This window comes from Halichoerus grypus, chromosome 2 (assembly GCF_964656455.1).
Source record: "Halichoerus grypus chromosome 2, mHalGry1.hap1.1, whole genome shotgun sequence".
Classification (NCBI taxonomy): Eukaryota; Metazoa; Chordata; class Mammalia; order Carnivora; family Phocidae; genus Halichoerus; species Halichoerus grypus.
This window is the reverse complement of record NC_135713.1, coordinates 143,774,887-143,802,818: the sequence shown is the minus strand read 5'-3', so window position 1 is coordinate 143,802,818 and position 27,932 is coordinate 143,774,887. Positions and strand designations below refer to the sequence as shown.

The window sequence follows — 27,932 nt, the reverse complement described above, 5'->3', positions numbered from 1 at the left end:
TAGAAGAAACTGTATCCCAAAATTTTAAAGAGAGAACAACTTATATATATATGCCAAAAATAAGGGTAACTACTATGAAGGGATAGAATATGACTCTAAAAATGAAAAATAAAAATGTTTTTTTAAAAAAGGGATTGATAAGATGTTGGTTGAAAAAAGGAAAAGAAAAATTAAAAAAAAAAAGAAAAAGACAGTTAAAAAAAAAAATTAACTTCGAAAGACTAAAGAATCATGGGGAAAAAAGCCATGAATTCTATGTGCAGTATTGCCCTGTCACTGGAGTTCTGCCATTCTCATTGATCGGTAAACTTGGTCTTGGCTGGCTGTTCTCGCTGATCTTCTGGGGGAGGGGCCTGTTGCCGTGGTTCCCAAATGTCTTTGCCGGAGGCAGAATTGCCCCGCCCTTGCCGTCCGGGCTAAGTAATCTGCTCGGGTTTGCTCTCCGGAGCTTTTGTTCCCTGCAAGCTTTCCGTACAGCTTTGGAGGCCGAGAGTGAAAATGGCGGCCTCCCAATCTCCGCCCCGGAGGAGCTGAGAACTCGGGGCCCCGCTCCTCAGTGCGCCCCCAGAGGAAAGCAGTCAGTCACTCCCACCTCTCTGGTCTCTGGCTGCACTCCGTGCTCACCCGGCCTGTGACCGCGCCTTTCTATCTGGCACCCGACCCCAGGTGGAGTCTCCAAACCCAGCAGATCCCTGCAGTGCACTTCCGCGCCTCTCCTCCCGGGGGAAGAAGGTGAGTCTCCCCAGATCTGCCGCTTGTTGGGTCCCTGCTGGAGGAGCAGGGGCCCGACTGTGCCGCGGATCACGGTTTATGACAACCCCGAGCTGAGAGCCCGCGCCTGGGCTCCGTCTCTGTAGCTGGCTTCCCCACTCCGATACCTGGGAGCTCTGCCGCACTCAGGCACCTCCGGTCTTTGTGTGACCCCGAGGGTCCTGAGACCACACTGTCCCGCGAGGGTTCCACCCCCCGCTTAGCCACTGGAGCGACGTCCCTCAGCGGAGCCGACCTCTAAAAGTTCCGATTTTGTGCTCCGGGGCTCTATCACTTGCCAGAAGGGGCCGACGGAGGCCCCTCCCCCCATCTATCCTCCCGGATATCGCCTCGGATTCACTTCTCCGCACGTCCTACCTTCCAGAAAGTGGTCGCTTTTCTGTGCAGAGAGTTGTTGCTCTTCTTTTCTTTGATCGCCTCTTGAGTTCGTAGGTGTTCAGAATGGTTTGATCCCTATCCGGCTGAATTCCTGAGACCAGACGAAATCCAGGTCTCCTACTCCTCCGCCATCTTGCTCCGCCCCTCCATTATTTTATGTTCTGTATCATTCATTCATTCTTCTGTTTCTTCCAGCCCTCTATTCATGCATCAAGCCTGTTTCCAATCTCAGTTATTGCATTTTTCATTTCTGTTTTTTAACTCTTTTATCTCTGTGGGTCTCCCTGATGTCTTCCATTCTTTTCTCAAGTCCAGTGAATATCCTTATGACTGTTGCTTTAAATTCTCTATCAGGCATATTATTTATATCTGTTTCATTTAGATCTCTGGCTCTGTCCTTACATTGTTCTTTCATTTTAGATGAATTCCTCTGTCTTGGCATTTTGTCTAATTCTCAACCTTCTCTGTGTTAGAAAAGCTCATTATATTTCCTGCTCCTACAGTGATGGCTTCATGAAGAAGAGGCCATATGGTGTCCAGGGTTTGGCACTTAAGGGTCTGTGGTGTGTGCTGAGTGCACTCAGCTGTTGTGTTTTGGCTGCTCTATCCTTCAGGCCCATCATCTGCAGAGGATCTCCTTGCCTGAAGTGCACAGTGTTTGGTCCTTGGCCAGAATCTGGTGAGTTTTAGGTAAGTTGCTTTGGTCTACTTTTAAATGAGTCCTGATACTACTTCCACTAGAACTAAAGCCCTGCAGAAGTCTGTGGTTGGGAGACGTGGTATGGGGCAGGGTGTTGGCTTATTTTCTGGGGAAGGGTCTGTGACTTTAAGACTGTCCAGAGCTTGACTGAGAGGGTCAGTCTCACCAGAGCTCAGGGGGGTGGGACTTGGTGTAAGCAGGTTAGTCAGCCAGTGTTGGCGCTGCACCTCTCACAGCTGGGAGCTCTGTATTTTTGCTGAGTGGCAGGGGAGGGAAATGGCACCAGCTGGCCCCTTTGTCCCTGGAGAGGAATCTCCCTGATTGTTGCCCCTCTAGGAAGCACTCTGAGAGAAGTGAATCATCTCCCCTCTGTGTGTCCCAGGTATTTTTCAGATTGCTGTTTCCAACTGCCTGCCTCTGGGTTGCTTGCCTGACTTTTCTCCAGGAACAGCTCAGTGGCCTCAGGGCTTTATCCCAGCCATGCCTGCTGATTTCTAAAGCTCCAGGCTTTAGGGACGTGATGCCAAGAGTCTGTGCAGGACTTCTGGGGGAGGGGCCCGCTGTGCTGAGCCTTAGGCAAGCTTGTCTGAGAAAGGCAGTCTTGCCAGAAAGCAGGGGGCTGGGCTTGGTGTAAGCCAGTTAGGCAGCCAGCGTCATGCTATGCTATTTCCAGCAGGTGGCTCTGTGTTTATGCTGAATGGTGGGGGAGGGAAATGGTGCCTGCTGGCTCTTTTGTCCCCAGAGAGGCATCTCTGTGAAAGCTGACTCTCTGGGAGGCACTCCAAGAGGAGCGAACAGTCTCCCCTCTGTGTGCCCCAGGCATTCTTCAGATTGTTGTTTCCAGGCTGTCTGCCCAGTCCTGTGCCTGCTTTCACTCCAGGAGCAGGATAGCACTCTTAGGGCTCTATCCCAGCAAAGCCAACTGACCTTTAAAACTCCAGTGTTTAAGCCCTGGTAGTTGCAAGAACTTAAGGAAATCAGTTCTTTATGTTTTCCCAGCCAATGGTTCTGGGGAAATGTTCTCCTATGCATTCCACTGTGTGCTCCTCTCTCTGTCTCTCTCCCCTTTCTTTGCGACCTTGGCTTTCTCCCCTCCACAGCACTAGGGATCTGTTTCTCCCCCAAACCAAGGTTCTGCACTTCTTAACGTCTTTGATGTGGCTTCTTTTCTCCCTTTAGTTTGGAGTTTCTGTCAGTCTTCTGTTTGATTTCTGGGGTATTTAGAATGATTTAATAGTTATCTACTTGTGTTTGAGGGAGGAGAGGAGCCTAGGGTCCTCCTACTCGGTCGCCATCTTGGATCCCCCCACCCCGTTCTTTTTTTCCTAGAATTGTTGTGGCTTTTTGCAATTTTTTGTGGTTCCACATTTATTTGAGGATTGTTTCCCAAAAGAATAGCCCCCTTCTACTTCTCCTGGTAGGTATGATGTGGGAAAGAAAAGCAGCAGAAAAATTATTAAATTTCCTTACTACCTACAGCCCACTGACAAGTCCTTGAAACAGGCCGAGTGACATTCCTCTAGGGACTCAACTGCCTCAATGTTGACACTTTGCTAAGGGCAAAAGGCAATCCTAGCCTGAACCCCTCCCTCCTTCCTGTAAGCCTACTTTAACATACAAAAATTCCTTTAGAAATTTCCTTTATCTCTAAACCCCCCAAGATATGTGTTGGCAGTCATCGCCGGAGCATACGGCCCACTGATATACATCTGAAGGGTCTCATGCCTAAGGTTTTATTAGATGGTAATAAATGACCTTTTCCCAACAATAGCTAGCCCCCTCAGGGTCCTGGAAACCTTGCTTCCAAAATTCCTTAGAGACTTACACTATCCCTAACCCCCTCCCAACTTGAAAATATATAACGGGCCACCCTGGTGCAGCTCTTTCTGCCCAAGGGTCCTGTCCCCATGCTTTAATAAAACCACCTTTTTGCACCAAAGATGTCTCAGGAATTCTTTCTTGGTCACCATCTTTGAAACCTAATGTCTTTCCGACATCACTCATTACATCAAGTGCCCTCCTTAATGCCCATTATTCAGTTACCCCATCTCCCCATTCACCTCCCCCCCCCCCCACCTTCTAATGTACAGATGTATGGATATCTCCAAGGTCCTGGCATGTTATGCAGAGGAACCTTTGTTGGGTTATATATGACTTAGTAGTTGTAAATTGAAGAAGAGAGACACAGGAAGCAACTCACACTGCCATGATGCTGAGGTCACTCATCATCCTTGTATTTACCCAAGTGATGGCCCAAGGGAGACACCCAACCCTATGCTTAACACCCATTGGCCGAAATTAGTCACAGGCCCAGGCTGGCTGCAGGGGGCTTCGGATGTGGTCTCCTGTGTTCCCAGAAAGAGACTCATAGAAGCCAGTGAGTGGTGATTGGAGGTCTGCTGAGGATTAACACTGGGAGTTCTTTTTTTTTTTTAATTTATTTATTTATGAGAGAGGGGGGAAGAGGGGAGGGTAGAAGGGGAGAATCTCAAGCAGACTTTCCACTGAGCATGGAGTCCCATGCAGGCTAGACCCTACGACCCTGAGATCCTGACCTGAGGCCAAAACCAGAGTCAGAAGCTTAACCAACTGAGCCACCCAGGTGCCCCTGCTGAGAGTTCTTATTGCTGATGTGGTCAGGGGAGGAAAGCCCTGACAGGCATATTTTCTTACCTTCTGCCTCTTTCTCCAACATGCTTGGGCAAAGGCCAGAATTAGGCCTCTAATTGAGATGTTACAGAAATATTATTTCAGGGATGACAGATTCAAAATTTTTATCTGAAAGAGGTGTTCAGTTGCACCAATCCTACAGGTCTGAGTTGGGATAAAGTTAGTTGCTAAGCCAATGCTGAGGGCATTGTCCATAGGGCGGGACCTTGGTCACAGGCCAAGGAGGTCAGAACTCTGGGCACAGTGTTCAGGAACCAAGGTCTGAACAGAGTGTTAAGCTATTGGGTATTAGCAGACACTGTGCTTGAGTTAATGGTGATTATAAGAAAAGATGCTGTAAGATAATGGGAAGATGCAGGCTATGGCCAAAGTGGGCTGGTCAGATAAGTGCTGTGTCTGGGGGATCAGCAGACCTTTTGCTGGTAACTAAAAGTGACAAGACATGAGTCTGTGAGCTAATGGTGAGTCAGCACTGGGAGACTTGTTCTGCCCCACTTTGAGCTCTGTCTTCAAAATACAGAGAGGTCAGGTTTGAAGCAAGAAGTCCTGGATTCAGAGGGCTCAGGTAGGTCACTCATTTCTCTAGGTGGGATTTTTATACCTCCAGAGACCCTCATCAGTGCCTTCAGCCCCCCAGGTGACTCCACCTTTGGCCAAAGCCACACTGCCCCATCATTGGAGTGTAGGTGGGATACTCTATGATGCTCAAGCTGGGATCAACATGGACTGGGAACTAAGCACCTGGGTTCCAGGGAGGTCTTCTCCCTCTATGAGACTCAGGTTATAACCTGAGTTACAACCAGGGGTGGCAGATCCAAAGTTCTTCAAACACCATCTGATATTGCAAGGGGCACCTGGGTCTTCATGAGCTGTCCTTTTCAACCTCTGAACCTTAGCATTTTTATTTGTAATAAGAATAGTAATACCCCTTATGGTAAAGCATTGCTAGGAGAATAAGATGGATAAAACACAAAAAAGCACCATGTTACATGTCAGTTATATTTCAATAAAAATAAATTAAATGGGTTAATAAAAAATGAGGAATATTCTGAAAATGTAGATAAATTGAAGGAAATGTTTTATTTTAATGTTTATTAATCATAAAATATTTCAGACTGACAAAAGTTATAAGGAGGAAACACCTGTGATGGTTAATTTTATGTGTCAACTTGAATGGGTTTAGGGATGCCCAGATATCTGGTTAAATATTATTCCTGGGTTTGTCCATGAGGGTATTTCTGGAAGATACTAGCATTTGAATTGGTTGGCTGAGTAAAGTTGATGGCCCTCCACAGTGTGGGTGGATATCATCCAATACATTGAGAGCCTGAATAGAACAAAAAGGTAGAAAAAGGTTGAATTTGCTCTGCCTGACTACTGAGCTGGGATATCAATTTTTTTTTTTTTGCATTTAGCACTCCTGATTCTCATGCCTTCAAACTTGGACTGGCATCTACATTATTGACTCTTGGTCTTTCACGTCTTCAAACTATGCCACTGGTTTCCTGGGTCTCCAGCTTGTAGACAGTAGATCATGGGACTTCTCAGCTTCCATAATCATGTGATATAATACCTTATAATAAATCTTTTTATGTATGAATGTACACACAAATACACAGACAAATATCTTATTGATTCTGTTTCTCTAGAGAACTAACTAATGAAACAACTATACATCACGATCTAACTTCTTAGAATGAAAAACATGCAACTCCAGATGAAATACCCATTATTATCCTTCCTGATCATATCCCCTTTCCATCCCAACTCTAAAGCCCACTCCCAAAAGTAACCACTCTCCTGAATTTTGTGTTTATCCTACCTGTTTTTCCTTATTTTTAAATTTTCTTTTTCTTCTAAGTTTTTATTTAAATTTGTTAGTTAACATACAGTTAGTTTCATGTGTAGGATTTACTGATTCATCACTTACATAAAACACCCAGTGCTTATCACAAGTGCACTCCTTAATATACTTCATCCATCTAACCCATCCCCCCACCCACCTCCTCTCTAGTAACCCTCAGTTTGTTCTCTATAGTTAAGAGTTGGCTTTATGGCTTGCTTCTTTCTCTTTTTCCCCTATGTTCATCTGTTATGTTTCTTAAATTCCATATATGACTGAAATCATATAGTATGTGTCTTTCTCTGACTGATTTATTTCCCTTGCATAATACTCTCTAGCTCCATCGACGTCATTGCAAATGGCAAGATTTCATTCTGGTTTTTTTTTTTTTTTTTTAAATTTTGTTTATTTATTTGACAGAGAGTGAGCACACAAGCAGGGGGAGCAGCAGAGGGAGAGGGAGAAGCAGGCTCCCCATTGAGCAGGGAGCCCAATGTGGGGCTTGATCCCAGGACCCTGTGATCATGACCTGAGCCGAAGCAGATGCTTAACTGACTAAGCCACCCAGGCGCTCCAAGATTTCATTCTTTTTTAGGATTAGGTAATATTCCATTGCATATATATATATATATATATATATATATATACCACATCTTTATCCAGTCATCAGTCGATGGACACTTAATTTGGCTATTGCTGATAATGCTGCTATAAACATCAGGGTATGTGTGTCCCTTTGAATCAGAATTTTTGTATCCTTTGGGTAAATACCTAATAGTACAATTGCTGAATCATAGGGTGTTGTATTATATTATATTTATTTTTGTGATAGCTTATGTTTCCATATTTTACAAAAGTATAATTTATACATTAAATTTTATAAATATGTTATACTATATGTATTCTTTTTCAACTATTGTTTTATGCCTTGAAAAAGTTTATAGATTACTTCTAAATTGAGTCTCAGAATGTTATCCTAGTAAAATAGGGGTCATAAATAAACTTAAACCATTTCCAATAACTTGTTCTTTTTTTGTTTTAAATTATTGCAAAGATTCTTTAGGTACACCAGAAAGTTATCCCTTCAAAAGGGGAATTCTGATGGGTTCAGGAAAAGATGGCGGAGGAGTAGGGGACCCTATTCCAACCAGTCCCAGAATTGAGCTGGATATCTACCAGACCACTCTGAACACCCATGAAATCAGCCTGAGATGTAAGAAGATAGATCTGGATCTCTACAAACAGAATATTGCAGGTGGTTGGTTTCAAGGTATGAAGTGGGGAGCCCTGATTCTATGGGCACATATCCCAAGATAAATGGAAGAGGGAGGGAGCTGCCATAAGCGCTGGCGCTGGGAAGGTGAAATGACACAGGAGCAAAAAAGCATCCCATGCTGGGGACTGGGCACAGACTCACAGAATGGTAGCGGTAGTGATGGGGAAAGGACTTTAGGGCAGCTCCCTGGACTGAAACCTAGAGCTGCAGAGCCACGTGTGCAAACTGGGGGTGGCTGGTGGTTTTAGAAACACAAAGGGCAGAGACGTGCCCTGACCTGGAGTGAGGACTGGGAGAGCTGAGGGGCGCATAACCCAGGACACTGCAGTTTCTAGCAGCACAGACAGAAACGAAGATAGTGTGGCCTGGAGAGCTCACTGAAGAACAGACTGCAATCTCTGCTCTGAGGCAGAGGGTTGGAAATGGTCTCTCCAGGGAAAGCCACCAGAAAACAAAAGCCTCAAAAAACCGGTTTTCACTGAGCCCATCCCCCCCACAGGGGGCAGGGCAACTCTGCCCAAACAGGGTTGCCTGAGTAACAGCGTGGCAGGCTCCTCCCCCAGAAGACAGGCTGAGAACAAGAGGCCGGCAACCCTGATATCCCTATAAAACAGGTGTATCTTGCTTGGGTTGTGGTCAATAATTTGGACTATGTACATTCCCTCAACCACCCCTCAACGGAATGACTAGGAGGAGGAACCCCCAAAATAGGAAAGACTCAGAGACTGTGACTTCTGCCACAGATTTACAAATGGATCCAGATATAACCAAGATGTCAGAGATGGAATTCAGGCTAGCAATTGTGAAGACAATAGCAAGAATGGAGAAATCAATTAATGGCAACATAGAGTCCCTAAGGGCAGAAATGAAAGCTGAACTGGAAGAACTTAAAAATGCTATCAATGAGATCCAATCTAATCTAGATAATCTAACAGCTAGGGTAAGTGAGGCAGAAGAATGAATTAGTGATCTAGAAGACCAATTGATAGAAAAGAAGGGAAAAGAGAAGGCCAGGGAAAAACAACTCAGAATCCATGAAAATAGAATCAGAGAAATGAGTGACACCATGAAATGTTCCAATGTCAAAATATGAGAGAATGTCAGGTCCCTGAGGGGTGGAGAAAGAGAGGGCTAGAAAATATATTTGAGCAAATCATAGCTGAGAACTTCCCTAATCTGGGGAATGAAACAAACATTCGTGTCCTAGAGGCAGAGAGGACCCCTCCCAAGATCAAGGAAAACAGGCCAACACCCCAGCATGTAATAGTAAAACTCGCAAGTCTTAGAACCAAGGAAACCATCTTAAGGGTAGTTAGGGGGAAGAGATTCCTTATGTACAGAGGGAGGAACATCAGAATAACATCAGACCTATCCACAGAGACCTGGCAAGCCAGAAAGGGCTGGGAAGACATATTCAGGGTACTAAACGAGAAGAACATGCAGCCAAGAATACTTTATCCAGCAAGGCTGTCATTTAGAAAGGATGGAGAGATGCAGAGCTTCCAGGACAGGCAAAAACTGAAAGAATATGTGACTACTACGGCGACCCTGCAAGAAATATTAAGAGGGGATCTATAAAAGGAGAAAGACCCCGAGAGTGATATAGAACAGAAATTAACAGAGACAATCTATAGAAACAAGGTTTTCACAGGCAACACAATGACAATAAATTCATATCTTTCAATAATCACTCTCAACGTGAATGGCTTAAATACGCCCATAAAACGGCACAGGGTTGCAGATTGGATAAAAAGACAGGACCCATTCATGTGCTGTCTACAAGAGACTCATTTTGAACCTAAAGATACATCCAGACTGAAAGTGAACGGATGGAGAACCATCTTTCATGCCAATGGACCTCAAAAGAAACCTTCCCCAGGGGGAAGCAATTCTTATAACAGACAAATTAGATTTTAAGCTAAAGACTGTCATTAGAGACACAGAAGGACACTAAATCATTCTTAAAGGGTCTATCCAACAAGAAGATCTAACAATTGTAAATATCTACGCTCCCAACATGGGAGCAGCCATCTACATAAGCCAACTGTTAACCAAATTAAAAAGTCATATTGATGACAATACATTAATTGTAGGAGACCTCAATACTCGACTCTCAGCAATAGACAGATCATCTAAGCAGAAAATCAACAAAGAGGGGCGCCTGGGTGGCTCAGTCGTTAAGCGTCTGCCTTCGGCTCAGGTCATGATCCCAGGGTCCTGGGATCGAGCCCCGCATCGGGCTCCCTGCTCGGCGGGAAGCCTGCTTCTCCCTCTCCCACTCCCCCTGCTTGTGTTCCCTCTCTCGCTGTGTCTCTCTCTGTCAAATAAATAAATAAAATCTTTAAAAAGAAAAAAAAAAGAAAATCAACAAAGAAACAAGAGCTTTGAATGACACACTGGACCAGATGGACCTCATAGATATTTACAGAACATTCCACCCTAAAACAACAGAATACTCATTCTTCTCGAGTGCACATGGAACTTTCTCCAGAATAGACCACATACCGGGTCACAAATCAGGTCTCAACTGATACCAAAAGATTGAGATTATTCCCTGCTTATTCTCAGACCACAATGCTTTAAAACTGGAACTCAATCACAAGAAAAAATTTGGCAGAAATTCAAACACTTGGAAGCTAAAGACCACTCTGCTCAAGAATGTTTGGGTCAACCAGGAAATCAAAGAAGAACTTAAACAATTCATGGAAACCAATGAGAACAAAAACACATCAGTCCAAAACGTATGGGATACTGCAAAGGCGGTCCTAAGGGGGAAATACATAGCCATCCAAGCCTCACTCAAAAAAACAGAAATTTCACCAACTAACTCTACACCTTAAGGAACTAGAGAAAAAGCAACAAACAATGCATAAGCCGCGCATTAGAAGAGAAAAAATTAAGATTAGAGCAGAAATCAATGAATTAGAAACCAGAAACACAGAGATCAGATCAACAAAACTAGAAGCTGGTTCTTTGAAAGAATTAATGATCGATAAACCACTGGCCAGACTTACCCAAAAGAAAAGAGAAAGGACCCAAATTAATAAAATTATGAATGAAAGGGGAGAGATCACGACTAACACCAAGGAAATAGAAACAATTATTAGAAATTATTATCAACAACTATATACCAATAAATTAAGCAACCTGGAAGAAATGGATGTCTTCCTGGAACCTATAAAATGCCAAGACTGAAACAGGAAGAAATTAACAACCTGAATAGACCATAATCAGTAATGAGAATTAAGCAGTGATCAAAAACCTTCCAAAAAACAAGAGTCCAGGGCCTGATGGATTCCCTGGGGAATTCTACCAAACATTCAAAGAAGAAATAATACCTATTCTACTGAAGCTGTTTCAAAATTAGAAACAGAAGGAAAGCTTCCAGACTCATTCTATGAAGCCAGCATTACCTTAATCCCCAAACCAGGCAAAGAACCCATCCAAAAGGAGAATTTCAGACTGATATCCCTGATGAATATGGATTCCAAAATCCTCAACAAAATCCTAGCTAATAGGACCCAACAATACATTAAAAGGATCATCCACCATGACCAAGTGGGATTTATCCCCAGGGTGCAAGTGTGGTTCAATATTCACAAATCAATCACTGTGATAGAACCCATTAATAACAGGAGAGAGAAGAACCATATGATCCTCTCAATTGATGCAGAAAAACATTTGACAAAATACAGCATCCTTTCCTGATTAAAACTCTTCAGAGTGCAGGGATAGAACATTCCTCAAGTTCATAAAATCCATCTATGAAAAACCCACAGTGAATATCATCCTCAATGGGAAAAGATGAGGGCCTTTCCCTTAAGATCAGGAACACGTCAAGGATGCCCACTCTTGCCACTATTGTTCAACATAGTACTAGAAGTCCTAGCCTCAGCAATCAGACAACAAAACCAAATAAAAGTATTCAAATTGGCAAAGAAGAAGGCAAACTCTCTCTCTTTGCAGATGACATGATACTTTATGTGGAAAACCCGAAGGACTCCACCCCCAAATTACTAGAACTCATCCAGCAATTCAGTAATGTGGCAGGATACAAAATCAATACACAGGAATCAGTTGCTTTCTTATACACTAACAATGCAACTGTAGAAAGAGAAATTAGAGAATTGATTCCATTTACAATAGCACCAAAAACCATAAGATACCTCGGAATAAACCTAACCAAAGAGGTAAAGGATCTATACTCTAGGAACTACAGAACACTCATGAAAGAAATTGAAGAATACACAAAAAGATGGAAAAACATTCCATGCTCATGGATCAGAAGAATAAACATTGTTAAAATGTCTATGCTACCCAGAGCAATCTATACCTTCAATGCCATCCCGATCAGAGTTCCAGTGACATTTTTCAAAGTGCTGGAACAAACAATTCTAAAATTTGTATGGAATCAGAAAAGATCCCGAATTGCCAAGGAAATGTTGAAAAAGAAAAACAAAGCTGGGGGCATCACGTTGCCTGATTTCAAGCTATATTACAAAGCTGTGATCACCAAGACAGCATGGTACTGGCACAAAAACAGACATATAGACCAACTGAAGAGAATAGAGGGCCCAGATATGGACCCTCAACTCTATGGTCAAGTAATCTTCGACAAAGCAGGAAAAAATATGCAATGGAAAAAGTCAGGCTCTTCAATAAATGGTACTGGGAAAATTGGACAGCTATTTACAGAAGAATGAAACTCGACCATTCTCTAACACCATTCACAAAGATAAACTCAAAATGGTTAAAAGACCTCAATGTGACACAGGAATCCATCTAAATCCTAGAGGACAACATAGGCAGTAACCTCTTTGACATCGCCCACAGCAAGTTCTTTCAAGACATGTCTCCAAAGGCCAGTGAAGCAAAAGCAAAAATGATCTTTTGGGACTTCCTCAAGATAAAAAGCTTCTGCACAGCAAAGGAAAAAGTCAACAAAACAAAGAGGCAACCCACAGAATGGGAGAAGATATTTGCAAATGACACTGATTTCCAAAGCACTGATTTCCAAGATCTATAAAGAACTTCTCAAACTCAACACCTAAAAAACAAATAGCCAAGTCAAAAAATTGGCAGAAGACATGAACAGGCACTTCTCTAAAGAAGACGTACAAATGTCTAACAGACACATGAAAAAATGTTCATCATCATTAGCCATCAGGGAAATTCAAATCAAGACCACATTGAGATACCACCTTACACCAGTTAGAATGGCAAAAATTGACGAGGCAAGAAACAACAAATGTTGGAGAGGTTGTGGAGAAAGGGGAATCCCCTCACACTGTTGGTGGGAATGCAAGTTGGTACAGCCACTTTGGAAAACAGTGTGGAGGTTCCTCAAAAAAATAAAAATAGAGCCACCCTATGACCCAGCAATTGCACTCCTGGGTATTTACCCCAAAGACACAGATGTAGTGAAAAGAAGGGCCATATGCACCCCAGTGTTCATAGCAGCAATTTCCGCAATAGCCAAACTGTGTAAAGAGCTGAGATGCCCTTCAACAGATGAATGGATAAAGAAGATGTGGTCCATATGTACAATGGAATATTACTCAGCCATCAGAAAGGATGAATACCTAACTTTTACATCCACATGGATGGAACTGGAGGAGATTATGCTAAGTGAAATAAATCAATCAGAGAAAGTCAGTTATCATATGGTTTCACATATTTATGGAACATAAGGAATAGCATGGAGGACATTAGGAGAAGGAACAGAAAAATGTAGGGGGAGAAATCGGAAAGGGAGATGAACCATGAGAGACTATGGACTCCAAGAAACAGTCTGAGGGTTTTGGAGGGGCGGGGGGTAGGAGAATGTGTTAGCCTGGTGATGGGTATTAAGGAGGAGCACTGGGTGTTATACAAAAACAATGAATCATGGATCACTACATCAAAAACTAATGATGTACTGTATGGTGACTAACATAACATAATAAAATTAAATTAAATAAAAAAAAACAATAAAAACAAAAAGGGGAATTGTGATCTTTGAGTAGTCATAGATGGAGATCCTACTTTCAGTTTTGATCAGCACCCAAGTGTAGATGTTTGGGTAGCAAGATGAAAGAAACCCAGTGATACTCTCTAGTCTCAGGCTTTTCTCATATATGTGTATGTATATATATATATATATATAGGGTTATGTGAGTAGCCTTGGTTTTAGGAGCACATATGGACAGAGGCTTGTCCTAGAGACGTGCTTGACTACCTTGTGTTGTCTGTAATAGAGCACTGACATGTAGACACTGATATACATCATGAAGAACACACATAGGAAATCTCATTGGAATATGGCATTTAGGAATACCATTGCATGTCAGGTCCAAGCTGCTTGGTTTTACAAGTACTGTGATACCCAGGACCAATATTTGTCATGCTGCTATAGTTACTGTTGTTTTATTTTATTTTATTTTTTTTTAAAGATTTTGTTTATTTATTTGACAGAGAGAGATACACAGCGAGAGAGAGAACACAAGCAGGGGGAGTGGGAGAGGGAGAAGCAGGCTTCCCGCAGAGCAGGGAGCCCGATGCGGGGCTCGATCCCAGGACTCCGGGATCATGACCTGAGCCGAAGGCAGACGCCTAACGACTGAGCCACCCAGGCGCCACCGTTACTGTTGTTTTAATCACCTTGATATAGATCAGCATGTTGATGATCCAGAAGAAAAGAGAAGAGGGCAGAATCCATGTTAAGATTTTCCATTTGAGCTATGCCCACTTACGGTTACTGGGACTGATACCAGTGACCTGAAAGGTACTTAGAAAACAAGTTGTTCACACAAGAAGACCCCAGAAAATGGAAAGAACACGACAACTTCACAACCAAAATTATTAAAAATGTGTCTAATTTTGAAGGCTGACATTCTTTCTGTCATGACATTTGACAAAGTTAGTGTGTGAGATCATGTCTGCAGGCCTCCTTTGTATGGCTGACTTACAAAAGTTTATATGTATAACAAGAAGTTCAATGAGTTCCCCAGGAACCCAAGGCCATTTTAGAGATGGAGAAAATCTTCAAAATCACGTCCATTGAAAACATGGTCCTCATGGCTTCCTTAGATCTTTAGAATGCAGCCAGCACAACCTAGAAAGTCATAGAAAGATATTTTAAGATGAAAAGTTAGGAGTAACTAAGCCTTGGGAAAAGAAAATCAGACTTGGTGCTTCATTATTTGTGCATAGAAATACAAGATTTCTGTACATTGACTTTGTATCCTACAACTCTTAACGAATTTGTTTATCAGTTCTAGCAGGTTTTTTTTTTTTTTTTTTTTTTGGTGGAGTCTTTTGGGTTTTCTATATAGAATATCATGTTATCTGCAAACAATGACAGTTTTACTTCTTCTTTGCCATTTTGGATGCCTTTTATCTCTTTTTGTTGTCTGATTTCTGAGGCTAGGACTTCCGGTTCCATGTTACATAACAATGGTGAGGGTGGACATCCCTGTCCTGTTTGTGACCATAGGGGAAAAGCTCTCAGTTTTTCCCAATTGAGGATGATATTAGCTGTGGAATTTTTGTATATGGCCTTTATTTTGTTAAGATATGTTCCCTCTATCCCTACTTTGTTGAGGGTTTTTATTAAGAATGGATGGTATACTTTGTCAAATGCTTTTTCTGCATCTATTGAAATGATAATAAGGTTCTTATCCTTTCTTTTTTAAGTTTTTATTTAAATTCTTGTTAGTTAACATGTAGTGTAATATTAGTTCAGGTGTACAATTAAGTGATTCAACACTTCCATACAGCACAAGTTACTCATCACAATAAGTGAATTCCTTAATCCCTATCAACTATTTAACCCATCTCCTGACCCAACTCCCTTCTGGTAACCATCAGTTTGTTCTCTACAAGTCTGTTTCTTGGTTTGCTTCTCTCATTTTCCCCCTTTGCTCATTTGTTTTGTTTCTTAAATTCCACTTATGGGTGAAATCATATGGTATTTGTCTTTCTCTGACTGACTTATTTCCTTTAGCATAATACTCTCTAGATCCACCCACACCATTGCAAATGTCAAGATTTCATTCATTTTTATGGCTTAGTAGTATTCCATTGTATATATATATATTTATACCACATCTTATTTATCCATTCATCAGTCAATGGACACTTGGGCTGTTTCCATAGTTGGCTATTGTAGATAATGCTGCTATAATCATTGGGGTGCATGTATCCCTTTGAATTAGTATTTTTGTATTCTTTGGGTAAATACCTAATAGTACAATTTCTGGAGCATAAGGTAGTTCTATTTTTAACTTTTCAAGAGACCTCCATAATGTTCTCCAGAGTGGCTGCACCAGTTTGCATTCCCAGAACAGTACAAGAAGGGTTCCTTTTTCTCCACATCCGTGTCAACACCTATTGTTTCTTGTGCTGTTGATTTGGAAAAATGTCTATTCATTTCTTTTGCCCATTTTTAAATTGGATTATTCATTTTGGGGGTTTGAGTTTTATAAGTTTTTTTATATATCTTGGATACTAACCCTTTATCAGATATGCCATTTGTAAAAATCTTCTCCCATTCCATAGGTTGCTTTTTAGTTTTGTTGATTATTTCTTTTGCTATGGAGAAGCTTTTTATTTTGTTGAAGTTGCAATAGTTTATTTTTGCTTTTGTTTCCTTTGCCTCAGGAGACATAACTGTAAAGATGTCACTTTGGCTGATGTCAGAGAGGTTACTGCCTGTTTCATTTTCTAGGATTTTTATAGTTTCCAGTCTCACATTTAGGTCTTTAATCAATTTTGAATTTATTTTTGTGTATGGTGTCAGAAAGTGGTCCAGTTTCATTCTTTTGAATGTTGTTGTCCAGTTTTCCCAATACCATTTGTTGAAGAGACATTTTTCCTCCCACTGGATATTCTTTCCTGCTTTGTTGAAGATTATTTCACCATATAGTTCTGGGTTCATTTTGGGGCTTTTTATTTGATTCCATTGATCTATGTGTCTGTTTTGGTGACAGTACCATACTATTTTGATCACTATAGCTATGTAACATAACTTGAAGTCTGGATTTGTAATGCCTCCAACTTTGCTTTCTTTTTTTCAAGATTGCTTTGGGTATTCAGGGTCTTTTGGGGTTCTATACAAATTTCAGGATTGTTTGTTCTAGCTCTGTAAAAAATGTTGTTGTTATTTTGATAGGGATTGCCTAAAATATGTAGATTGCTTTGGGCACTAGAGATTTTAACAGATGATGCAGAGAAAGCATTTGACAAAGTACAACATCCATTCATGATAAAAATCTTCAACAAAGTAGGGTTAAAGGGAACATATTTCAATATAATAAAGGCCATCTATGGAAAGCACACAGCTAACATCAAACTCAATGGGGAAGAACTGAGAGCTTTTCCTCTATGGTCACAAACAGGACAGGGATGTCCACTCTCACTACTGTTATTTAACATAGTATTGGAAGTCCTAGCCTCGGAAATCGGACAACACAAAGAGATAAAAGGCATCCAAAATGGCAAGGGAGAAGTAAAACTTTCACTATTTGCAGTTGACATGATACTGTATATAGATAACCTGAAAAACTCCACCAAAAAATTGCTAGAAATGATACACAAATTTAGTAGAGTCACAGGATAAAAAATCAGCATACAAAAATCTCTTGTATTCTATAAACCAATAATGAAGGAGTAGAAAAGAAATTAAGGAATCAATCCTATTTTCAATTGCACAAAAACAATAAGATACTTACGAATAAACTTAACCAGTGAGGTGAAAAACCTGTACTCTGAAAACTATAAAGCACTGATGAAAGACATTGAAGAGGACACAAAAAAATGGAAAGATATTCCATGCTCATGAAGAACAAATATTGTTAAAATGCCTATTCTACCCAAAGCAATCTACAAATCTAATGCAATTCCCATCTCTTTTTTTAATAGGACAAAATTTTTATTTTTTTTATTATGTTATGTTAATCACCATACATTACATCATTAGTTTTTGATATAGTGTTCCATAATTCATTGTTTGTATATAACACCCAGTGCTCCATTCAGTACATGCCCTCTTTAATACCCATCACCAGGCTAACCCATTCCCCCACCCCCTTCCCCTCTAGAACCCTCAGTTTGTTTCTCAGAGTCCATAGTCTCTCATGGTTCGTCTCCCCCTTAATAGGACAAAATTTTTAATTCATTTTTTTATGTGTAGGTTTTCCAAATTCTGTACCATTTTGTGTTAATAAGTAGTACAATTAAAGGGCTTTCCATGGTCAAGTATTGTTGAGAAGCTTCAAGTAAGGTAAAGTTATAGATGTTTATTTACTGAATCAGTTGGGATAACTAAGTTGTTTAAGGTTATAACAATCAAAATAAGGTTTTTTGCAAATGCAGAGAACATGATTTATTTTATTCTCTAAAAATTTTTGTTAATTTCCTTTGACCATCATAGTTCAATATGCTTTGGCTAAGCTAGTTAAAACCAGATCAACTGGGTTTTCCCATTCCTAGGTTTGAAACTAAGAGTTTTTTTAACAACGTGGATGGACCTAGATAGTGTAAGTGAAGTAAGTAAGTCAGAGAAAGATAAATACCATATGATTTCCCTCAAATGTGGAATTTAAAAAAGAAAACAAATGAACAAAGAAAAAAAGGGACAAACAAAACATCAGACTCTTAAAATAAGCCTGAACTGAACTGAAAATTTGATTCCTGAGGTACCATGGAAAAGGCCAACATTATTCTCAATTGTTTGGTTACTTTCTACTTAGCTTCTAGTCTCTTTCCTTAAACATTGCAAAAACTGATTGATTCCTTAGGGGAAATATGAATTACTTTTCAGGGCCTTCCTACTCTTTGGAACCTTGTCACTCAAATCCTGACTTTCTTAGGAGCTTGACCTCCAATTTGTCTCTTTGGTCCCAGGAGGTCACCAAAAGCTCTCCTGGCTTCTTTATTCCTTGGAAAAGGTTTTCAATATATCCATAGTTTTTGTCTCATTTCAATGGTTGGAATAATTGCCATGGGGAAAATTTTCTCATAAATTATTAGACCACAGCATGTAGTTCTTTCTACTCTATGATCTTGGTTTTTCCAATCCTGGTCATGAACAGCTTCCTCAAAGATTTGTTTTGTTTTGCTTAATTTTTAGCTTTCCTGGGTTACAGTATTCTTCTTCTAAAATTACTCTTATCACAGCCAGAAGCATATAATGTATTCTGCCAGAAGCAGAATAATGTATTCATTATTTCTGATAAACAAATACTTATTCTATTTTAGGTATTTTGTTATTTTTCAGTTTTTTACTTCCTTTCTAACAACAACACCACAAAAATGATTTTCAGTGATGTGATATTCAGAATTTTCTTCTAAAATTACATAATTTTGGGGTAACTCATTGATGCTTATGACCTATACTAATATCTTATTAATTCGTGCTTAACAAAGAACTCCACAGATGAGATTATGTGGACTTTGGCTAATATGTTAATTAAAATTTTTAGGAGAACCCAGAGACAAAGTATTCTTTTAGACTAAAAAATATTCTGGATGATGGGTATAATGTAAATTTCCCAAGAGGCAAAGGGACTTTCTATCTGCCCAACATATTTATTGAACATATTCCAGCACCAGCAACTTCCACTGAGCAGAGATCAAACCAAATCATCTGTTTTTATTTTTATTTTCCCCTTGTTTCTCTTGTTTTGGACTATCAACATGCTAACTGATATCCCAGACATACAAAATAGCGTGGATATAAACATCTCTTGTTGGTGTAGTTATCTAGGAAGTATTATATGCCAGCAGGGAATAATGTTCAATTTATGAGAAGCATAGTTATTTGTGATTTCCTCTTTGCATTCTTCATGATCTGGACCAGTGTTTGTAGGATGATTCTCTTGTACAAACACTGAAAGAAAATTCAAGACATGAGCAAGAGCCAGCACACACACATATCCTCCTCAAAGAAGAGAGTCTCACAAACTATCCTCTGCCTTGTGGCATGTTCTGTTTTTACTTCTTTAGGCAATTCTTTCTTCATTGAACTCTTGGTATTCAAGAACACAAGAATCTTACTTAGCAGGGCATCAGCAGCTTCTCTGCAGTTACCCAACCTTTTGCCCTTTGATGCTGATCCACAGTAACAGCAGAATTCCCAAATTCTGAGCTGCTCTTACTAGGATTAAGACCTCTCAGCTTATAAAGTAATTATGGATGCCACACCCAGACTTTTTGTTACATGAGAAGAAGACTTCCATTTCAAGGTGAGAGCCTACTTTGAGAATTTAATGTAGACTGGCTTCTTTTACTTAACAATATGGACTTAAGCTTCATCCATTTCTTTGCATGGCTTGATAGCCCTTTTAAAAAAATTGCTGAATAATATTCCACTGTATGGATGTACCATTTTATCATTCACCTATTGAAGGACATCTTGTGCACTTCTCATTTTGGATGGTTGTCAATAAAGCTGGTAGCAACAGGGACGCATGGGTGGCTCAATCAGTTAAGTGTCTGCCTTTGGCTCAGGTCATGATCCCAGGATCCTGGGATCGAGTCCCACATCAGGCCCCTTGCTGAGTGGGGAGCCTGCTTCTCCTTCTGCCTGCTGCTGCCCCTGCTTGTGCTCTCTCCCCTGTCAAATAAGTAAATAAAGTCTTAAAAAAATAAAGCTGGTATCAACAATCACATGTAGGTTTTTCTTTGGGCATAAGGTTTGAAATCAGGTAAATACCTAGTACTGTGATTGCTGGGTCATATAGTAAGGCAATATTTAGCTGGGCCTTTTATGTTTTAAACTGAAAACATTAATTGACTGAATCCAACTGAATTTTTAAAAACTAGATGTCTGCATGGTGAGTGAATACTACCTCCCTAGTCTCAATCCAGAGGAAGTTATTGTATGGTAATGAAGAGTATGCTAATTTTTATTGGGTAAATTGAAGGATGTAACAGAAAACATTTTGCAGCCTAGCTTTATTTTATTGTTTCTCCCCCAAACTATCTTATTTGTGTAAATTCAGCTAAAAATTACTGCTATAAATACCATACTTCTTAGTAGTAGTAGTAGTAAAAAAATGACAAGCTATTACAAATAGGGAATCTGCCTCATTTGATTTTTGGTTCTTCCTTTTTTTCTGTTCCCCAACAGTGTCTAGTTTATTCTTCCTTCTCTTCAGACTAATAAAATGCTGGGGACTGTATAAATACTCCTACACATTTAATAACACATTTATTAACATAGATATTTTTAAACTTCAGAGGAGATATGGAGAAACAGGCTTTAGTGCCTCAGTAAGTTCATCCTCCTTGCTACTTATTCCTTCTCCCCAGAGCCCCACACTATCTCACAATAACTGATCACTTAGGGGCTCTTCCTTCAGAGATGTTTTTGCAGAGTAAACAAGTGAAGGTTGCAGTGGATCTGAAACATGGGCTCATCACACTTCTCAAAGCTCCCTGGGCACTTAGTATAAAAGCTGCCTGCAACTACAAACTAAGTCTTTTGGACAGGAAGAAAGAACTCCCAGCCACCAGCTTAAATAAACGTCTTCTGGGTCTTTGGGCACAATGGACAGGCTTTCAGCTGAGAGGTGCCAGAAACCGATTTAGCTTATAGAAACTCTAGGTGTACTAGATATATATTACCCTTGATCCATTACAACCCTCCCCCCTCCCTTTTTTTAAAGACTCAGGATAATGTCTTTTCCCTACTCCTGGGAGGGAAATGAGAAGAGGACGAGGACATGATTTGGGTGCATAGAGCATTTCTGAGAGTGGGACAAAGCCAAAAATTTTGTGGGCTAAACAGAAAAGATAATAGGAAGAGAAGCAAAGAAAGGTGCTGGCAGTTTTTGCCAAATCCCACCTTGTGTCCTTGGTCCTAACGTGCTGTTGTGGGATAAGTATTACTCGGTCTGAAGGCTTGATAGTCTTGGCAAGGAGAAAACTCAATTCTGCATCTTGCTGCTTTAGCAGTTACTTTGTTTATAGTAGGGAGATGAGACCTGTGTGCCTGAGAGAGCCCTAGCATAGCTTCCCTTCTCTACCCAAGAATTCAGATTTCTCACCCACACTAGGACTTTAAGTGGGTGATAGAGGGCATGACAAGAACATGACTTTTAACACGTCAGACTGAAAAATGTGTGTGAAGGTGAGTATTGTTTCTTTACCTTCAATCTCTCTGGATGCAGGATCATAGCTGGGAGCGACTGAAAAGACAAAACATAGTTCTCATGAGTGCCCAAATTAGACTTTCTACATTGGCATAAAACTGGGTCATTAATATTTTTAAGGTTCTAGGAAGTTGTTTTTTTTTTAATTAAAAAGACACTTCAGCATATAAAGATGACACCTGGGGTTGAACCCTTGATCTTTTCTCCCTTCTTTCTACAATCCTGAGTGGTCAGGATTGGCAATGGTTTTGTTGAGTAACTGGCAGCTCCCCCTCTTCCCTTCACTCTTCAGTCATATTTATTTACCAAGTGCCAGGCACTGGGAGCGATAACTACAAAGGGATTATATGCATGGCCACCTACAATAATACAGGCACTATTGTACGATAGGTTAGTATCATGAACTTTGGAACCAGTGAGTTCTGACTTTGAGTCCTAGTTCTACCATATATTGGGGATGTGGACTTGGCTTTAGGACTAGGTTACCATAGGCTTTAGTTTTCTATTTTGTAAAATGGGGCAGTAATAATAACCATCTCAGAGATTACATGTGAATATAAGATGAGGCAATACACATAAAGCCCTTTGTACATTGTAAGCTTGAGAAATGTTACCATTATTCCTATTATTCCATATCATTGTTAGTAGTAATTGTCTAATGGATAATAGTTTAACTTTCATGTATATACTCTTATAATTTTCAAGATAACCCTATGAAAAAATATTATGATATTGTTATTTTCATATTACAGATGAGTAAACCAAGATTGACAAAGGTTAAAGACCTTCCCAAATTTACACATGTAGTAAGTGGTTGAGCCAGACAGAGTCCTTTTGATTTCATGTTTAACGCTCTAGACTCTACATTATAGCCTTTTCAAGTTCTCTGAGTCAATTCAACCGGAGAACTGAGGACGTGTTCACATTTCAGGAATGTAGTCATTAGGCCTGATCTGCCTGGTAACTGATGATGCATTATCAGTTTGGCTTTTGCCTTTCATTGGACAACGTGGTTCCCACTGGGCCAATCCTTGGTCCCAGGGCTGATTATTAACTCACCGCTGTCCCCACGGGGAGGCGGGGTTTGGACCTAAGACAGCAGTTGGTCCCAGAAGCCTGAGATTAACGGCAGGGTTTTACCTCTGCCTGTCCTGAGGGATGCTGAGTCACAGTGCCTACCTTGCCCCTAACTCTCTCTCCTCCCAGTCTTTGTCTGTTTCTACCCGCCTCCTCTCACTTCCGTCCTCTCTTTTCTCGCCTTTATCCATGGGATCCCAGAATTGTTTCATTTGAGAGGATTTAGGGCAGCATCTTTCTGAGCCAGTTGTCACCTTTTCTTGGTCAAATCCATTTTGAGAATATTGTTAAATTTTTAACCAACGACATCCCCCCGCCCCCTTTCAAGAAAGCACACATGCAACATTTGACAATTTCAGAGGATTCCTAAATCCCCTGGAGCCACAGAACCCAGGAGACCTGGTTAGAATCAATTTTCTTTCTTTCTCTTGGGAAACATCCCAGGTTCTGGCCTCAGCTCTTCCAGGGACAAGAATGTTATAAATAGCATCTGAGTAAATAACAACAACAAAAGCAGTCTCCTTCAATGACAATAATTATTAGAAAACAGAAAGCAAAAGTGAACTCCAGAGCTAATTTTCACATGTAGGAAATACCAGAGGTGGAAAAAGTAAGTTTAATGATTTCTCAGAAAAGCAAACAGCCAAATCTTGAAAATAGCATATCCGCAGGACCACTGGTCCTGTCTGCTTTCTAACATGTAGGGGCTCCTTGGGGGGTTCCAGGGGTGGTCAGAAGGCACCCTTCCTGGACTGGTTGGACAGATCTCCATAAGGCCGAGTCTCCTTCCCTTCAGAAGGACTCTAGGTTGTCCCAGAGCCTGACCACATGGTCAGCCATCTGCCTGATAATACCTTCTGTGGTAAGGACTAGGTTCTGAGGGAGAAATCACTACCCTGTCCTCCTGCCCTTATAGGAGTCTCTGTGGGACTGTTACGGAACCTGGACTGGATCGCCCGACGGAAGAACCAAGTGGCACTCGGAGATCTTGGAGGATAAGAGGTTTATTTAACGCTGGTGGGCTAAGAAGAGAGTGGTGTCCAAAGGTCTGAGCCCCGAGCACAAACAAAGGGGGCAATTTATACACTTCTACTTCCACATACTTGGCACTTTTGGCGAGTGCGCGAAGCGGGGCAGGGAGAAGAACCTGGATTGGTGCGTGCAGGATGCACAGCAGGGAGAAGAACCCAGAAGAGCCCCGGGGCAAGGACCGGGACTCTCTCGCTGGCTTGGTCGGCCATCTTAGGACACAGATTTTCCTTATCAGGACCACTTCCTTTTAGCTGCTGGCCAGCAGTGGGTCACTCATTCTCCTTTCCTCCTCATCCTCTGACTTCCCTTCCTCCTGTCCTCCTCCACCACCTGTCCTCCTGTCCTCATCCTCCTCGTCTGCCTGTCCTCATCATCCACCTGTCCTTCTGTCCTCCTGTCCTCTTTGTTCTGTCTTTCTTATCCTCCTGTCCTCATCCATCTGTCCTTCTGTCCTCCTGTCATTCTGTCCACCTCATCCTCCTCATCTTCCCGTCCTCTTCATTATTCTGTCTTCCTGTCCTTCTGTCTTCTTTGTCACCTGTCATTCTTGTCCTCCTGTCCACCTCATCTACCTGTCTTTCTGTCCTCCTGTCATTCCGTCCACTTCACCCTCCTGTCCTGTTCCTTTAATCCTCCCTATACTCCTGTCCTTCTGTCCTATTTGTCCTCTTTTTCCACCTGTTGTATTGGGGTGCTTTGAAATGTATGAGAAGGAGGGCTCTACCAAAGAGGAGGAGGGGCAGGGTCCTTCTTGCAGGGGAGTGACCTCCTACTACAGATGGTCAATGACCACAGTCCTCTTGCACAGTCCTCTTGCACAGTGCCCTGTGAGCCTCCCCACATGAGCCGGAAACACTCCTATTTCTTTCTTCTTCTCATCTCCATCCCAGCCGCCCATCCTCTCCCCCACATTGTGGGAAACCAGTGTGGGCTGCATCATGGAGCAGCCAGGTAGAGTCACTGTTTGGGGTCACAGGAGCACAGGATGATTTTCCTGGGCTGTAGACACTCAGGCAAGGCTGCCCACAGTTTTGGAGTCCTCCTCTCCCTCCCTTCCCCCTAGCCCCCATCCTCTCTGGAGGGTCAGAGAGAAGTGCCTTCCTCCAAACATAGGTGTTGAGGGGCAGCCCTGTAATAGAGGTGGCCAGGCCATCGTGGGGGCAGGAGTGCTAACTCAGGCTTGCCCTTCGATGTGGAGTTGGCCCTTCCAAGAGGTCCGTGAGCTTTACAAGGCTGTGTGTCCCATCGGGGTTGGAGGGTCCCAGCCATGTTCCCTTGCTATCCTGGGATGGCTTGCTGCCATCAAGCACGAGGTCACTTTAGCTTTACATCCTCACCAGCCAGGAGCCCTCATCCACTTCCACTCCTTTCTCTCCTTCCACCCCACCCATCCTCCAGCATCCCTCCTGACTTGTGGACCTGGACAACCTTTAGTATTTCTTCTCTTGCCTCATCCTTCTCTAAAGGTGGCTAAGTAGACCCTGGGGTGAGAGAGGCATGAGAGAGGGCAAGGGCTCTAGCCCAAAGCATTTTGTGGTTTCTTCCTGCTCTTGGGCAAATGTAGACAGTACCTCACTCCCTGGAGCCAGCAGACACTACCTAAGAGAAATGTGTCCTGTTTGCCATCTTCCATGCTTCTTCCTCCTCTCGAAGCTCTCAGGCCACAGGAGTGAAGACATTAGCCAAGGAGTCTGTTATTGGTAGATGACACCTTAGCCAAAGGTTGTGAAGGATGAGAATTTGTAACTCCCACATGGAACCCCCAGAACCTGTTTTCAAGCTGTGTGATCATCCATCAGCGACGATTTGCCCCAGTGACCACACTTCTGAAAGTCAGCTTATCAGCAACAGATACACATCAGCCACCACTGGATGTAAACACTCTCGACTCTGAAAATCCCGCAATTCCTGACACCGTGCTTCCCAAAACCCTGCATCAGGTCACTTCTGCTTTCCTCAAAGAGACTGTGTCTTACAAGCTCTCCAGTGCTTAAGCACCAAATAGATTCAGCTTTCCACCTCAGCTTCTGAGTGGTGCTTTCTTCCTTCAACAAGGGGTTTGGACAATCAAAAGAGGTCTCAGAGAATCCGTGTCTCTCAGCAGAGACTGGCAGGTGCTGCAGAAGCCTATGAAAGGCCTCACCCACAGAAATCCTGGCCCAGTACACTCTGTAAAACTAATTATTGTTGTCCCTGCCTTTATTGCTAACTTTAGAATTGTTGGTTATCTTATTAATGGACTTGTTTTTAGCTTACTGTTTGAGCTATAAGGTAACTGATTTTAACAACTTGACTTTGATGATGAGCCTCCCCACCCTGCTAGGAGTAAGCCTAGGATTCTGCTCCAGTGCCTGGGCCCTCAGTCCTGAAAGGTGAGCTACACCACAGGGAGGGATCTGGGATCTAAAAGTCTCAGGTGCACCTACAGGAGGATTCAGCCCTCAGCTCCTTGTGGGAAAAAACTTGAAGGAGAATCACCCTGAATGCCTGGGCAAGAGGTCAGTGGAGAGAGTGGAGCCAGGGATAGGGGGGAGTTTGGACAACGTCCCTGGAAAAGAGACGCCAGGGGAGTGGGTCACTGTGTCTCTGGGCTAGGACTATAACCAGGCAAGCAGGAGGGGCCCAGGAGCAGCTCCAGAGCCACTGCCTACCCTAGAGGAAGCAGTGAGTGCACAGCAGGATGCCTGGCCGGGTCCCCAGACCTCTCAGAAAGCCCTATCCATGAAGATGCTTCGTGAGGCTGGCCTCCTGGGGTAGGGCTTTGACAACCTGCTCAGACACATGGCCTTCTCTTTCCCCAGCAGCTCAGTTCACCACACACCTCTCTGCTGGCCTTGAGGTATAGCTGTATTTACCTCCCCCAAACTGCTTGTCTTTTCTAAGATTTATTTATTTTAGAGAGAGAGTACATGAGTGGGGGGGTGGGGGGTAGGAGGGAGGGGCAGAGGGAGAAGGAGAGAGAAATCCTCAAGCAGACTCGGTGCTGAGCGTAGAGCCCAATACAGGGCTCAGTCCCAGGACCCTAATATCATGACCTGAGCTGAAATCAAGAGTCGGCCGCTTAACTAACTGAGCCACCCAGGCGCCCCCCAAAACTGCTTTTCATCCTACCTTCATCTTCCTTACCCTTTCTGTCAGGACTGGGATCAACTGTCACCACCTCTGGGAGACTTTCCACTACCTGGTCCTTCTTCCTGCTCAGGGTCCAAGTTTCACCTGTGGTGGGTGTGGGTGTGTGTCTGAGCCCCACCAGAAAAGCTCTCCTTATCACTAAGGTTTTGTAACATCTTTTCCTGTCCTTAAGGGAACTCCAAAGATAATTTAACCTACACACCCACAGAATTAAAAATTAAAATGAATATAATGCCCTAATTGTAACAAAAAGTATTCACAATTAAATCATAATACAGTCATAACATATGTCTCAATATGTAAATGTTTGGCTTGACTATATAGGAAACATAATGATTAATCAGGCACTTGAATGGATATGCAAAACGTCTATGAATACAACAGCTACAAATGCCACTGATCAAGCGTGCTGTGGGCAATCCAGAACTCAGCTGTGGGAAGGACACAGTGCTGTAGGAAGTAAGCCACTCTCAGCAAAGTAGCCGACAATACGAACTACCACCTCCCTTCCGTCTCAGCATAGCCACCTTCCTGGAAGATTCAGCGTCTACTGTGAAAGCAAAAACGCTATTTGCCTGTGTCCTTATGACGAGGCCCATCATTCCCCACAGCCAACTGTCCTGGTTTGTCCAGGACTGAGGGGGCCCCAGGATGCAGAACTTTCAGTGCTAAAACTCGGACAAGTTGATCATCCTGCTTTATACCTTGAAACAAACCAAGACTAACCAGGTTTCTCTATTTGGTTTGGCCCCCAAAATAAACCTGGATTGCCTAGAAAAATAACTTTCTCCCTGATTTTTGCAATGCTAATCTGCAGATATGTCACAACTATTGTGACTATAACAATCATATCATAATGCAAACATTAATTTTACAGGTTTTTTTCCCTTAAATATTTTTATTTGATTAACCAGACTT

At 42.1% G+C, this 27,932-nt stretch overlaps 2 long non-coding RNA genes across 7 annotated transcripts in view; one reads left to right on the top strand and one right to left on the bottom strand.

The window, feature by feature from the left end:
• LOC118528672 (uncharacterized) lies at positions 1-27,797 on the top strand. 5 transcript variants are annotated; one of them, XR_013445874.1, is made up of 5 exons: positions 1-732; positions 1,764-1,828; positions 6,783-6,963; positions 7,417-7,632; positions 14,288-14,501. It is a non-coding gene; the product is annotated as an uncharacterized LOC118528672 (long non-coding RNA). The 5 variants fall into 5 exon arrangements; XR_013445873.1 differs by having other exon boundaries at positions 2-732; positions 1,764-1,839; XR_013445875.1 differs by lacking the exons at positions 6,783-6,963; positions 14,288-14,501 and adding an exon at positions 23,767-27,797 and having other exon boundaries at positions 10-732; positions 1,764-1,839.
• Positions 14,593-27,932, bottom strand: part of LOC144381156 (uncharacterized) — a 55,899-nt gene continuing 42,559 nt past the window's right edge. The window contains exons 2-3 of one of the 2 annotated variants that reach the window (XR_013445876.1): positions 21,771-21,809; positions 14,593-14,731 (exon numbers count right to left, since the gene is read on the bottom strand). This is a non-coding gene — a long non-coding RNA (uncharacterized LOC144381156). Of the gene's footprint in view, positions 14,732-19,268; positions 19,508-21,770; positions 21,810-27,932 lie in introns of those variants that run through there. The other variant, XR_013445877.1, reaches the window with a different exon arrangement.